We start from the raw sequence: 14,783 nt of genomic DNA, 5'->3' as shown, positions 1-14,783 counted from the left end.
CTACACTAATAATTTTATTTTGCAAAAATAAGCAGGAAGAGATTTTATATCACATCATCTAGACATTTTATATATCTTCCTTTCTGTGGGAGTTAAGATATCAACTCACCATTCCTCAAGACAGGTAGAGAGCTACAATAAAAAGAGCAGAAAGGGCAGATGGAAACACATAATTAAGTTCTCAGAGAGTTCTGATTGATAAAAATTACATTAGTAAGATTTCTTCATGCAATATTAAGCTGCTCTTGTACACTGAATTGTCAGCTGCATCAGACAGAATAATTTTCTATTGACCAGAGTTTTATTACAGAAATTACTTATTACTAAGCTGTTAACACAAACAAACAAATCCAACATGTCACCTGATACTATAGTCTTTCAAGCCTTGGGATTAGCAACTTTGAATAATAGCTTGATGCCATGGTATATGTGCCTGGATTTGCTACTTCTGTTTGGCTTTTCGTTTAGTACATACAGCTGTGCTGAATTTGTTTTCTAATCATAAAAAAATCAAGAAGACATGTTGAAACCAAAGAAAGTTTAATTATTTTCTTTCTATCTGATAATAATACAACTTAATTACTAAAATCTAGTAATCAAATCTCAAAAACAGTGTGAAAAACATGACAAGAATGGATCATTATCCTCAAGTCTAGGAAGAAATCAAAGAAGTTTAGCATGGACCTTGCTGTAGATAAAATGACAGATTCAACTCTAGCATTTAAAGCCAGACAAAAGTATATGCAGACTGTGACAGAACATGGATTCCAGGAAGGAAAATATCCCAGGCAGCAAGAGATCAATTATTTTCTCAAACAACTTCATCAGCATAACCCACTGTCCCCCCATGAAATGCTTGTTCCCCTTTGCCACTGTGTCACTACTGACATAGAGCCACTGTCCTGTAGAACATTCCTTACACAGGTGTTTTAAAAAATAAATATAAACAGCACTGTGACCTCCTGATTTGAGAAGATACATTAAGTTTTGCAGGGTAACATGAGACATCTATTAAGGAAGTGATTATGCACAAACCATTAATAAAACCATACAAATAAAAAGCCTCTTATTCTCAGTGCTGTGGAAACTTCAGTCATCTTCCTGAGGAAATGGACTGTTATGGATAATAGTTACAACTCTTCTCACAGAAGTGGGTCCCACTTGTCAGGAATATACAGACTGATAAAAATCATATTTGCATCTTCAGTGATAATGAAGGTAGGCTAAATTTAAATCATGGATTTGTTTGTAATCTAAAAGTAGCTTAATCTACAATTTTAATAGCTACAGTGATAAGTGTTTATGATAAATTATCAGTAACTTATTTCTATTAACATGATAACTGATTTAAAGTTATTGCAGCTATCCATTCATAGATGCTTTATTTTAGGTTAATACCTAGAAGCTTTAGAGAGATTTGGGTTGGTTAATTTGAGCCAGAGTATGAGAGAAGTTTTAATGAACAATTACCAAGTGACTTAAAGCTATTTCTTTTCTTATTATAGCCTGAAATTTAATATCTGTTATTTCTTTTCCCATTGCCCTAACTTCTGATAATTTTAATTTATCTTCAGTTTTAATTAAGCCATGCTCAGGCTTATAAACTCTGGAAATTTTTACATTTTATTTTTTTAATAATTAAAACTGCTTCAATTTGTTTCAAAGGCCTGATGTTTAAAGAGGAACATTTTCATAAACCCTTAGCTCTGCTGATAATAAGGAATGTATTTGTGGAATAAATTGTTCATTGCACCACTTTTTTAATTGTCTGGATCAAAGTCAATTAATATGTGTTCACAGCTTAAAAAGTGCTATAATGCAAGGCATACTTACATTAATATAAGGGTTATTATAACCTTTTTGAAAGCTGAAAAGAAGCTGTTATCTTCATACTTTTAAACAGCTTCTCTAACCACACCTCATATCAATAAATACTGCATAAGAGGACTTAAGATGTCTTACAAAGCTGCTTTAAGAAAAAATTTCAGATGGTAAATGGAAACTTACAGGCTTAAAAGGGGAAGGAAGAAAAGCTAGTTTTTACCTCTGATTCATAGAAAATGGACTTCTAGAAGTTTTACTGTTTTTTCATACTCCTGACTAGTTTTGGTTGGGGTTTTTTTGTTTTGTTTTGTTTTTCTGTTCACAGCAAAACAGTTGTCTTAGAAACTCCATATTTCACCTCTTACTGCTTCTTTCTCACTCTGACATACCCTAATCAGTACCCAAAGACTGAGAGAATTGAAATACAAAAGGAAAAAAAGAAATATAGATATAAAACAATTGTAAACCATGAGAACTATTGTCTCTTCATTAACAAGAAGCTACTTCAGAAACTGAGCACCATGAAACCTTTGCATTGGAGGTGCTGCACTACACAAATGCAGCCACAGTGTCTTCAGCTATAACCAGGCAAATCTATACTCACTGTCATCTGCCAATCTTAGTACTAGGGTCTGTATACCACTCAGTTTTGTGTTTCGACATACTAGAAGAATTAACAAAAGTCTTAGAAAATATCTTGCAGTACAAGTTGACATTTCTTCAGTATTTCAGAAATTCTATATAACAGTAGCAGCTACTTCCACAGAAAATCTCACTGCTCTCAAATGCACTCTAATATTGACAACAGCTTTCAAGCAGGAGATGTAATCTTGATACACTCTATCCAACTGGCTTCCTCTATTCATGTACATCTATTAATTCCAAAGTGTTGGCAGATCCAAATGCCAAGCAGACTACAAGAGATGGCAAACACAAAGGTAGACAGAAATGACCTTGTCATCAGTGAGACATTGCAAAAAAGAATACCTGAAAGTAAGGTGGCAAGTTTACAGCTTGGTGGCAGAAACAAAAAAAGTGTCTGCATCAGCTTGGTCTATCTTAAAGGAAATGTTTTAAGAAAGTTGAATTAAAAACAATTTTGACTCAGCTCAGAATTAAAAGGGATTCAGGCACCACAAATCTGAGCAGGCAGAATCCAGTACAGGATACATCGTATTCTAGGTCCCATACCCTCAGCAGCCAAACTTTGAGCTTCCATGTGGTGAAAAGGGTCACAACCTCAGCAGTACACTTGTTGGCTGGCAGTCTGAATCAGGCCTCAGATACTTAGTTAAGGTCCATACAATGTTTGTGACCATCATCTAAGTCACATTTTACACCAACAGCCCCCTCAGTTGTGTTTGGTTTTAATCTGCATGTGCACCATTTCTGGCGCATTTCTCCAAAGGCATTTTAAATAAAAAAAAAAACAAAATAAATTGTTGGATTCTTAGTATTTCAATTTGTTGACAAGATTAGAAAGGAAAAAAATAATAAAAAAAAGGAGACAAATAATTAAGAAATATACAGGAAAAGACGTTGACTGATGTTCTGGACGGTATTTAGAATTTCTGTTTCTCTCACTACACGTTGTGAAAGCTTCCTCCAGAAGTGATTCATTCAATGAGGCAACCTTATCAAATAAAATATATTAAAAAATTCAGGATCATAAGAACTAAGGGAAAAGTTTTCACCGTGTGCTCAAATTTGGAGGGATAAAACAAGAGGAAGGCTCATGCTCTGTGAGACCTCCTTGGATGGATAAGGAGCTGCTGAGAAAAATTCACAAGAAAAAAGAGGCTTATAAAAGGTGGAAACAAGGACAGGTGGCCTGGGATGAACACAGGGATGTTGTCAGGGTAGTTAGGGACCAAGTTAGGAAAGCTAAGGCCCAACTGGAGCTAAACTTGGCAAGGGATGTTAAAGATAATAGGAAGGGATTTTATAGGTATGTAGCGGCTAAAAAACAGACTAAGGAAAATGAAGGCCCTATCTGGAAACTTTCAGGAGAACTGGCTACACAGGACTTGGAGAAGGCTGAGGTTCTGAATGGCTTCTTTGCCTTGGTCTTCACTGGCAAAGGCTCTGACCACAGCACCCGAGTCTTGGAAGGTGGACGCAGGGACTGTGAAAACCTAGACCTTGGGCCCACTGTAGGAGAGGATCTGGTTTGAGACCATCTTAAGAACCTGAATGTACACAAGTCCATGGGACCTGATGAAATCCATCCGCGGGTCCTGAAGGAGCTGGCGAATGAAGTTGCAAAGCCACTGTCCATCATATTTGAAAAATCATGGCAGAAAGGTGAAGTTCCTGATGACTGGAAAAAAGGAAATATAACCCCCATTTTCAAGAAGGGGAAAATGGATGACCGAGGGAACTACAGCCCAGTCAGTCTCACCTCTGTGCCTGGCAAAATCTGGGAGCAGATTCTCTTGGAAGGCACATGAAAAAGAGAAATGTGCTTGGTGACAGCCAGCATGGTTTTACTAGGGGAAATCCTGCCTGACCAATTTGGTGGCCTTCTGTGACAGGGCTACAAAAGTGATGGACAGGGGTGGAGCAGTTGACGTCATCTACCTGGACTTGTGCAAAGCATTCGACACTGTCCCACATGACATCCTTGTCTCTAAATTGGAGTGTGGATAGGTGGACCACTCAGTGGATAAAGAACTGGCTGGATGGTCGCACCCAAAGAGTTGTGGTCAACGGTTCAGTGTCTGGCTGGAGACCAGTAACAAGTGGTGTCCCTCAGGGATTGGTGTTGGGACCAGTCTTGTTTAATATTTTTGTCGCTGACATGGACAATGGAATTGAGTGTGCCCTCAGCAAGTTTGCCGATGACACCAAGCTGTGTGGTTCTGTTCATACGCTAGAGGGAAGGAATGCCATCCAGAGGGAGCTTGACTCACTTGTGAGGTGGGCTGATGCCAACCTCATGAAGTTTAACCATGCCAAGTGCAAGGTCCTACACCTGGGTGGGAGCAATCCCAGGCACAGCTACAGGTTGGGCAAAAAGGACATTCATGGTAGTCCTGCGGAGAAGGACTTGGGGGTATTAGTCAATGAGAAAATGAACATGAGCCAGCAGTGTGCACTCACAGCCCAGAAAGCCAACCGTATCCTGGGCTGCATCAAAAAGAAGTGTGACCAGCATGTCAAAGGAGGTGATCCTGCCCCTCTACTCTGCTCTCATGAGACCTCACTTGGAGTATTGTGTGCAGTTCTGGTGTCCTCAACATAGAAAGGACCTGGAACTGTTGGAACAAGTCCAGAGGAGGGCCACGAGGATGATCAGGGGACTGGAGCACCTCCCATATGAAGACAGGCTGAGAAAGCTGGGGCTGTTCAGCCTGGAGAAGAGAAGGCTGCGTGGAGACCTCATAGCAGCCTTCCAGTATCTGAAGGGGGCCTACAGGGATGCTGGGGAGGGACTATTCATTAGGGACTGTAGTGATAGGACAAGGGGTAACGGGTTGAAACTTAAACAGCAGGTGTTTAGACTGGATCTAAGGAAGAAATTCTTTACTGTGAGGGCGGTGAGGTACTGGAATGGGTTGCCCAGGGAGGTTGTGAATGCTTCATCCCTGGCGGTGTTCAAGACCAGGTTGGATGAAGCCTTGGGTGATATGGTTTAGTGTGAGGTGTCCCTGCCCATGGCAGGGGGGTTGGAACTATATGATCTTGAGGTCCTTTTCAATCCGAACTATTCTATGATTCTATGATTCTATGAAGTGCCACACAATAGAGCAAGCTCTCATTCATCAGTGGTTAATCCTACACCTGGCCACCTTTAATACATACCAAAACTTCTTGCTTTGCAAAAGCTTTTGCACCAACCCTCTTTCCCCCCAAAAAAAAAACCCACCAAAAAACCAAACAAAAGTGCCAAGCCTCTTTCAGTCACGCACATTTCAGAACAGAAAGAAAGGGATACAACACAGTCTCAGAAGCTAAAAGTATAACTCTCCCTTAAGTAATGCTTTTACTGTGAGATGGTAGAGTGTAACAACTGTACAGAATGTACCCTTGACTTTGCTTTCTTCCTTGTGTTCAGCCTCAGTATTTAGTCTTGCGTGCTAGCCCACAGGCATACAACCTGCTCTGAGATCTCACTATAGATGACCAAGACATTCAGACAAAAAGGCATAGTGAAACAGTTTCTAGTCCTTCCCCTCATCATTTCTCACATTGCCAGTAACAGCTTTCTATACAGAAAAAAAATAAAATGGGGGAAAAATGTATCTTTTAGTGACGAGTGACTTGTAGCCCCAAGGAGAGATAAAGTGATTCATGACTAGAAGTCAGTGTTTTTATTAGAAATGATGACTCCCAGTCATGGTGCTTTTTAGTTCTGTGCATAAGTAACGTTAGCTTGTGAAAGCTGCCAATGACACTCATCACCAGTAGATGTTTTTATAATGTAAGTGTGGATTTGAATGCATGATGAAGTTTTTCTATCTTTTGGGATGAAAAACAGAATTTGTGAATAATGCAAGACTGAAACCCCAAAATAAAGAAACTTTTGGCAAAATCCAGTGAACAGTAAAAACAAGAACATAGAACACAAAGTAAACCCAAAGAGGCCTAGACTTCCCTGAAAAAAAAAAAAACAGAACTGTGTAAAGAGCTGCCTGGATTTTACTTTGAAAATATCTGCAAATGAGAAATTATAAACTAGCTTACTGACTGCTTTGACAGCGGTAAGTTCTTTGTTCACCTATTCATCGAAATAGAGAGAGGCAACACTGGAAGTCTTCACTACAGATGTCTATGAAACTCTGGCCTTCAGAGAACATCTCTTCGGCTTGGAAAGAAGTTGCTCTGTGGACTGCGGTTACATTCTTTTCCAAGAATGCATTTGACTTTTGGTGGTGTGGTTTGGATTTGAACAGCTGTCAATTAATTGACCCCATCTTATGATGACTCAGCCTTCAACACTATACATGTAAATCTGGTTTTGTATGCTATTCTGTTTATCAGCAGGTGGTAAACAATGGGGATCATTTCAGATTATGTATGTGCATGCATAATTTGAAGACTAAAGGGTTGTATACTCAACTGCCAATCACAAAAGAGAAATAATTATACTGGGAACACTACCCAATTCATGTTGTATTGCTGCAGTATTATACTGGTTTAATTACCTCCTGAATAACACTACTGTTCTAGAACATGAATTTTGCTTTTGCCTTCCTCTCAAAAAACAATCAAACATGCAAAGTAGCCTTTTCGTGGCTACTTCATTTTCCTCAATTTTTTTTATTATCACAAATATTCAAATATTTATTATCACAAAATTATCACAAAAGCAAGCAATACTAATACTCCAAGAGGAGAAATGCTGTCAACCGTTATGTTTCTGAGTAGTATTTCTTTCCATTCTGCATAGCCTATTGCTTTTCAGATTTATCAAAATATTTACTTATGGGAATGACTTTTACCCAGTGCCTCATGGATCACCAATTACACATTAAAGAACAATGTCATAAAATATTGATAAAATCATTAACTACAGTTTTATCCATTTACCATGGCTAAAACCACATGCTGCTACAATCTTAATTTGATTCCCAAGGAAATAAATTATTTCAAGAACAGCATTTAATTGCTAGAATACTTTGAAAAATGAAAGAAAAAGAGTACCTTTCACCAGTTTTAGCTTTCTGTCCATGTACTTGCCTCACCAGTATACTCCAATGATCTGAATTAAATGCCCCAGAGCCAGAGTTTTGTAGGTGTGCTGTACTCCTGAAATAACACAGATGACAACTGGAGTTGCAGCTCCTCAGAGACATCAGTAATTAGGCTCTTTATCAGACTAGAAAGTAGTGTTCTATATTGTGTTTTTTTTTTTATGTTCACAAACATTATCTGTCTATTCATTATAACAAACCAACAATTGAGGGTATGTTGTCATGAGACCAGATAGGAAATACTAATTTTGTTCTTTAGACAAAAGTCCTAATTTGTTTTCAAAAATTTCTTACAGTACCTTTTCTTTGTGGACAAAATGGTTTCTTATTTTTGTGGCAGTCAATTTAAATCTCCAGTATGCATAGGACATCACCAAACAGAATTGCATATATAAGACAGAAAGACAGGAAGGCTAAAGCAGGATGCAATTTCATTTCTCCCTGTGCAAAACTGGAACAAGTTATTGCTGGCAGAAGATCATTTGTTTGTCCTGGATGCCAAGAGCTGCAGCACATGCTGGTGAGGAGGTAGACGTTGAGGGGGCTGGGATGGAAATCCAGGTGATTTCCCAAAACAGTGAAGGAGAAAATACTTTTTCTTATGTGGATATGTCACATAAGAAGGGAAGCCAGTGCATTAGGGAGCAGAGCTGGCTGCAGGTTCTCCTGTGTAAGTAATAAACTTGTACCAAAATTATTTATAAAAAATAAATGATGTCAAAACTGTTTTGACATCATTACAAGACACCACTTTGCTGTACAATACAAGCATTCTCCCCCAAGCCCAGTGCTTAATTAAAAAAGAGGTTTTATCCTGCAGATATAAACAATAGTTTTATTTAACAAAATTTAGAGTAAAATCCAAGAAAAGACATAGCAAATACTTGGTGAAAAGAAGCATCTTTCTCCTGCCTCAGCAGTGGCAGCGCAGAACTGCAGTTGCCAAAGGACCAGAGAGACACTCTCCCAGCACAGACATCCACACTGCCTACAGGCAAGAGCAGACAGGAAGCACTGGCTATCCACACACTTCAAATAAGTTACCACACACAGCCTGCTGAAAGCTTGCAGGAGCTGTCCATGCAAGCATAATCTTTTCTTCCTGTATATTTTATTACTTAGGTTGTTTTCTAACCTAATTTTAAATCTAGCTGGAGACTATCAGCATAATTGACAAGCAGATACTTTGTTCCCCCTGTTGTACTGAAGTTGTTTTTCTCAGTTGGTTTTCAGAGCTCCTACTGAGTTGTTAATGAACTGTCAATTATTTGTGCAAATTAGGAGGCAGGCACTGAAAAGTAGCTGCGCTCAAAAAAACCACAATATTCCCTCAAATCTTGTGAAATGCCCCACTATTTTTTAGGAATCTCTTTACTTATGAATCTTCATCAATATTGGTGCAAAATGTCACATAGAATAGCTGGCCATTTAAAAAGGGTCCATTGTAGTAAAAAATAATTTAAAAAAACTCATAGCAAAACACTTCATTAAATTATACAGAAACCTAATTCAGCAGCTACATTCAGAGCAATATTTTGAGGAGGAAGACTGAAAACATCACTCTTCCGCTGGAGAGAACACTGTACCCATATCACAGTTCACGTTACTACTAAAGGGAACCTGCTCGCTGAGCTTAGTTTTCATAAACAATACTCAGTTTATGTAAAAGGCACTTCCTACTTCAGCCTCGTGTATATAGGCTCCATATATGAAGTGTCCAATTTCTCAGCTGGTGCTCAGCCACACAAACAGCTGCTTGACCTTTTGTATAACTGATGGACACAGGCTGGTGGCAACAAAAGTAGAAAGGAGGCTATCCAGAAAACCCGAAGACCTGATAAAGCAAGTGAAACCTCCTTCATCAGTCTTGGAAACATAATGAAGGTCTCTCTCTCTCCCTGCCACTTTATTCTCTGCTACCCATTTCCACCCTACAGTTATGTGATTACTAATTGTGTGTGGCTACATTCTGAGAGCCTGGAAACCTCTGATGTGAAAAATTATAATAATAATAATTTTCTAACCATCCTTTTTCATCATGATCACCAGTTGCACTTACAGGACAAAATTAGTAATTTTAATCACAGTGACACAACTTTTAAATCATCTTTGTGGAGGAAAAAAAACAACCCACAATGTTCTGAGTTTTAATTATGTAAAGGGTTACTCTTAAGAGATACAGCAGGATATTTCATATGCTTAAGTTTAATCACATGCACAAGTCGTTACAGACTCAGAGACTGATATTTTTTCTGGGAGTACTAACATTTTCCCATTATGAAAGGACTGCTTCCCTTTGGCTCCTTCCAGCTGCCATGTTATGACAAACCCACACTGAGCAGATATGGGTATCCAAAAGCTGCACCGATTTCCAGTGAAGTATTAGGGCTTTTCTAGCAAGAAAGGAAAATTGAGTGAGTTTCACCAGGTATGTGGTCCACCAGAGGGTACAAATCAAGGGCAGAATATGGAGGCTGAAGTGATAAAGGGATAGAAATCCCTTAGCATTATAAAAATTAAAACTGCTACAGCTTTATCCCTTCTCAATAAGGGACTGGAAAACTACTATTTTCAATGCCAATTTTGTAAAAATAGCTAACAACTATTGATGAGATTTTTCTAATAATTATGAAATAACAATCATTCACAATATAAACCCTGAAAAGGGTCATCTACATGGCCATAGAGAACAGGGAAGGTTTTATTTTTATTCTGATTGCACGGAAAATAAAAGGTCTGAGTCTGCTCCATTGAAGTTGAGAGTCAGGCAAGAGATTATACAGCATTATTTCCTCTACACATCTTTTCACCCAGCTACATGCATGTGTGCTACAGGCTAACGTATAAGCAACCCAACACCATCTGTTGGACTGTAGCACAGACCCCTGCACCAGATGCCAGTCTGAATTTAAGTCAGCGAACAGAAGTTGCTGCCATGAGCTGTTCAGGCTCTACATCTTCTTATAATGCCCTGTTATAAAAGCTTCAGCTCTCCTGTTACTAATCTGTATCCTTGCTAAGCAGAGCAGAGGCCAAGGCTGAGGTAGGAGCATTAGCTGCATATCTATCCCCACTCTGTGTGGTGCTCCAGGTTAACTGCTGAAGGAGAAGCTTAACAGTCCAAAGAGCTGCCACATATTTCACCTAGTCTAAAAAACCTGAGGATTTTTATCTCCAGTTCTAGTTCTCTTTCCCTTACCTATCCAAACAAGTTCACTTCAGGAGTAGACACAAAATGAATAATGTCTTTTTATTTTAGGAAGATTTATTTCATTGACATCTGCTGAAATCATCTGTTTAGGAATACAGACACTCCAAAGGCATGATTAAACCTTTCAGGCTGCTGGAGCGAGGCCAACTGCAACAGTAAGCCTGTGGTTTGCAACAAAAATTCAAACTCCATCGAACTGAGAAGTTCAAGAAGTGGTGGATCTGCTACTGGGAAGTACAATGCTCTTGATTCACAGTGGCAGTTAAACATATAAGTGCAAGCATAACATTGTCATAGAATCCACAATGTGCACAATGGATGAGGGAGCTGACAGATCAACTACATTTTGTTATTGCTATTAAATCAATACAGGAGTTATTACTTTGTCTTCCATATCACAGTCAGACCCAGCAGTCTCAGGTGACATAACTGGAGGCAAAATAACTTGCCTATGGCAAACAGATGACAAACAGAATTAAAATTCAGGTCTCCAGAGTCTCAGAGTAGATCCTTATGATCACTATTATTTTCCCTGATACCATCTGTAATACATAGGAAGCCACTTTCACAAGGAAAAGCAGTATAACAAAAGAAGGTAAGCTATTATAAATTTATTTCATGAATTTTAGCTTTTTTCCTAAGTTTGGTATATTTTCCTGAAACTGAACTTAGATGTAACTATTCTATGATTCTATGAACATGGAGAAAAGTAGCACTCTGCCTTTGTGTTACAGAAACATTATCTGGCAACAGCATATTTCCTTAAAAGAAACAATAGACACTAACAGCACTGTCTCAGAAATCTGCACATTTAAACTGAATGCCCATCAACTAAGCTTCCTACCTAAAAAGAATTGAAAAAAAAATATTTTCAAAGAAGTTTTTTAATAATGGGCTGTGTAAGATGTATTTGAAATGGAAATAAAAGAGGACATTTGCCTGTAAAAAGAGTACCATGCATCCAATGGAAACATGAAAAATAAACCCACATGTCATTTTTTGCAATCTGAAAATCAGCAGTGATGAAAAAATTGCTGCATTGTTAACTGCACTTTAAATGAGCTTCCTAATTATATTTTCCATGATAAAATTATCAGAGATGCTCATATTTAAGTAGACTTAAGACACAAAACTATTCTCTAAATAAGTTATATATTTTTCCTTACATACATATATAAAAGAAAAAAGGCAAATAACCCACCACTCCAATTTTTCTTTGTTCAGCAAAACATCCATCACAGACCTGTGCCATACAGACAACAGACTAAAAACACAGGAACCAAGGTGTCAAGACACAGCATCTCCCAAGACACTCAACTGAATTTAATTCCTAATATTATCAGTAACCTAAATATTCAGCTTTAGCACTTACATAGCACTTTAGTTCTCAAAGCAGCTAAGGTGATGATATCTCAGGATCTATTAACACTGAAAACACTGAAAAGTATTTTTCTGATCCCAAGATAGATAAGTTCTGAATACTGGTATGTTCTGTTACTTAAACTTTCCACATTCATAACGCTGATACAGACGGACTGAAAATACAGCAGCATTAAAACCCAGCTGTTAAAGCTGAAACATTTAAGACAAATACAAACAAACATTCTCCTTATATGACATCTGCATTAAGGAATAAAGTCTTGGCCTCACTTAAGCCAAGATTTCCTCCGATGTATTAACAAATGCATCTCCATATTAAGTCGCTACTAGCAAGAATCAAAATATGGAAATGAAGCATAAAGAAACGCAAGTGTAACTCATAGCAGTTTGGCATCTTTTCGCCAACTTGTCTGGATGCCAGTAAGAGAAATCCTGCCGTCAGTTATCACAGTGTAGAGGAGGAATAATTCTGCTAAATATTATTCTGAGTGCACAGAACTGTATAGCCAGGAATAGAGCCAAAATACTACTTCCTCAAAAATGCCTCATTATGAAAAAGTTTCTTTTCTACTACATGAATGCTTCAGTTCAGTGAGGTATTTCTAGGTGAATTACACTGCATATGCAGAATCGAGCTTGATGACTTCCTGTGGAAAATGAATGCTGAGTGAATTTCAGTAGGAAGCTGATTAAATTCCCAGTGCGCCTTTAATGCTATATAAGAAAAAAAAACACACACAGAGGCTATTTCATGACCTATGAAGGGGAGGGCATGCCTACAGCTCCAGCCTAGGCAAATCTAATACGCAATGTAAAGGACAAATGCCACAAAGATATGTTTTTTTTAAAGTTTAAGTATTATGAGCCTTCTTTTGTACCACAAATAAACTTTATTATGCTGCCACACTGCAAACTACAACTGTAATAAGCAGAACTGAAGAAAGTTGCCGGCATAGTAGATTTGACCTTTGAAAACCAAACTCCGCCTTTTTCCTCCAACAGTTTATATTATTTTATATCTGTAGTCTCTGGAAAGAAGCAAACTCAGGACCCAGCCACGGTTACAGTTCTCACAGAGAGCTCACTGGCACAGTCCAGTGTCACTCTGCTTTTGCATGGGAAGCCTGTGTTTCGCTGTAGTGTTTCCTGTGGGCCAGGATTTAATCTGGTCACCCCCATGGTGGCATCTCAACTATGTGTGTTTCCACCTTCACATACACATATGGCAACAAAGTGTCAGAAACCATACACAGGATATATCTTTGTGGAAATGTGGTAAAAAAAATAATAAAATCAGTAAATCAGTATAAAGTAATAAATTACTGCTTAAAATGTAACAGATATCTCTGTTACATTGTATTCCACACAATCTCATTAGATTAATACTAAAGATTTAACATATATTTTATGTAAAAATTATTCCCTGCTTCTTATATTTAACTCTGTAAAATTATAGCAAAATCTGTATCTTGTGGTCCTTCTGATAAAGCTTGAAGAATTGTGTGATGATATAGAAGGATATCTGCTCCCCTCATGCACCATATAGCATTTTAATTTTAAATTGCCCAGATTTGGAGAAAAGCCTGTAACTACCAGTTCCCCCAGTGCTAAGGGATGCTCCATCATACAGATGCCAGCAGCCCTCTGTATCCTCCACAAAGATACAGAACATGTTCAGTACAGAGTAGGCTCAAGACTTTTGATCAATGTCGGCTAAAGCGTGGGGCCAGGACTACATTGCTCCAGCCAAAGTGGATATGAAGATTACAACCCCATCCTGCTTTTATTAGCCACAAAGCAGCCCTGAAGCTTTAGGTTCTGTGGTACACAGTGAAGATCAAGAGAGGCAAGTGTCTACTCTGACAAAACCTTCCCTAGCTATCGCCATCTCCCTCCTATCCTTGAAGCCCACTTTAGCAGTAGCACAGGAGTTAGAGCGGGATCACCAGTTGGGCATATGCAAAACATTGGAGAACACATATTGGTGCACTGCCATTCTAGGCAGCTGCCTTTTTTGTTAGTGATGACTGCAAAAATCCCATAAACTTTTTGAATAAGAACAAGATCCCTCAATTCTTCACTGCAAAAAATGCTGGCTCTTATGCTTGTCCTTAAAGAAGCTGCCTAAACTGAGAGCATGCTTTTTGTGACTAACAGCAGGTGAACTTCATGCCTAAGCGAAGACAGTGTCTGCACCAGGGTAGTATTTTAAAATATGTGAAAACAATATTCTTACTATTTCCTTTATTATTTATGACAGGGAGATATTTAATATATGAGTAAATTTCCATTTGGAGAAATCAATAGTCTTAAATAATAACTAAGATTTCAGGTCTTTCAATCACAATGCAAAATAACCTACCATTAACTTTACAAATGAGAACCAAGTTAAAAGGCTTCTAGCAAATTACCAGTGAATCACCAGAAATTGCTTCAGGCAGAGATATTATTCCTAAATTGTTGACAGTGATATATAACTTTAGCACTTTTTGTTGCTAATTTGCACTGGTTTCTCATACTCTTCTTCTAATGGATCATTAGAATGGAGTCAGATAATTTGTACTGCTGCCAGTAACTGTCAAGGTAAGGCTGTTTAGACAGACCAAGAAGAATGCACAGCAAGAGAGCCTTTGAAAAGAATTCTGAGTTAAAGTATTATGGAAATACTTGAC

This window comes from Melopsittacus undulatus, chromosome 6 (genome assembly GCF_012275295.1).
Source record: "Melopsittacus undulatus isolate bMelUnd1 chromosome 6, bMelUnd1.mat.Z, whole genome shotgun sequence".
Classification (NCBI taxonomy): domain Eukaryota; kingdom Metazoa; phylum Chordata; class Aves; order Psittaciformes; family Psittaculidae; genus Melopsittacus; species Melopsittacus undulatus.
This window is presented reverse-complemented; position numbering follows the sequence as displayed.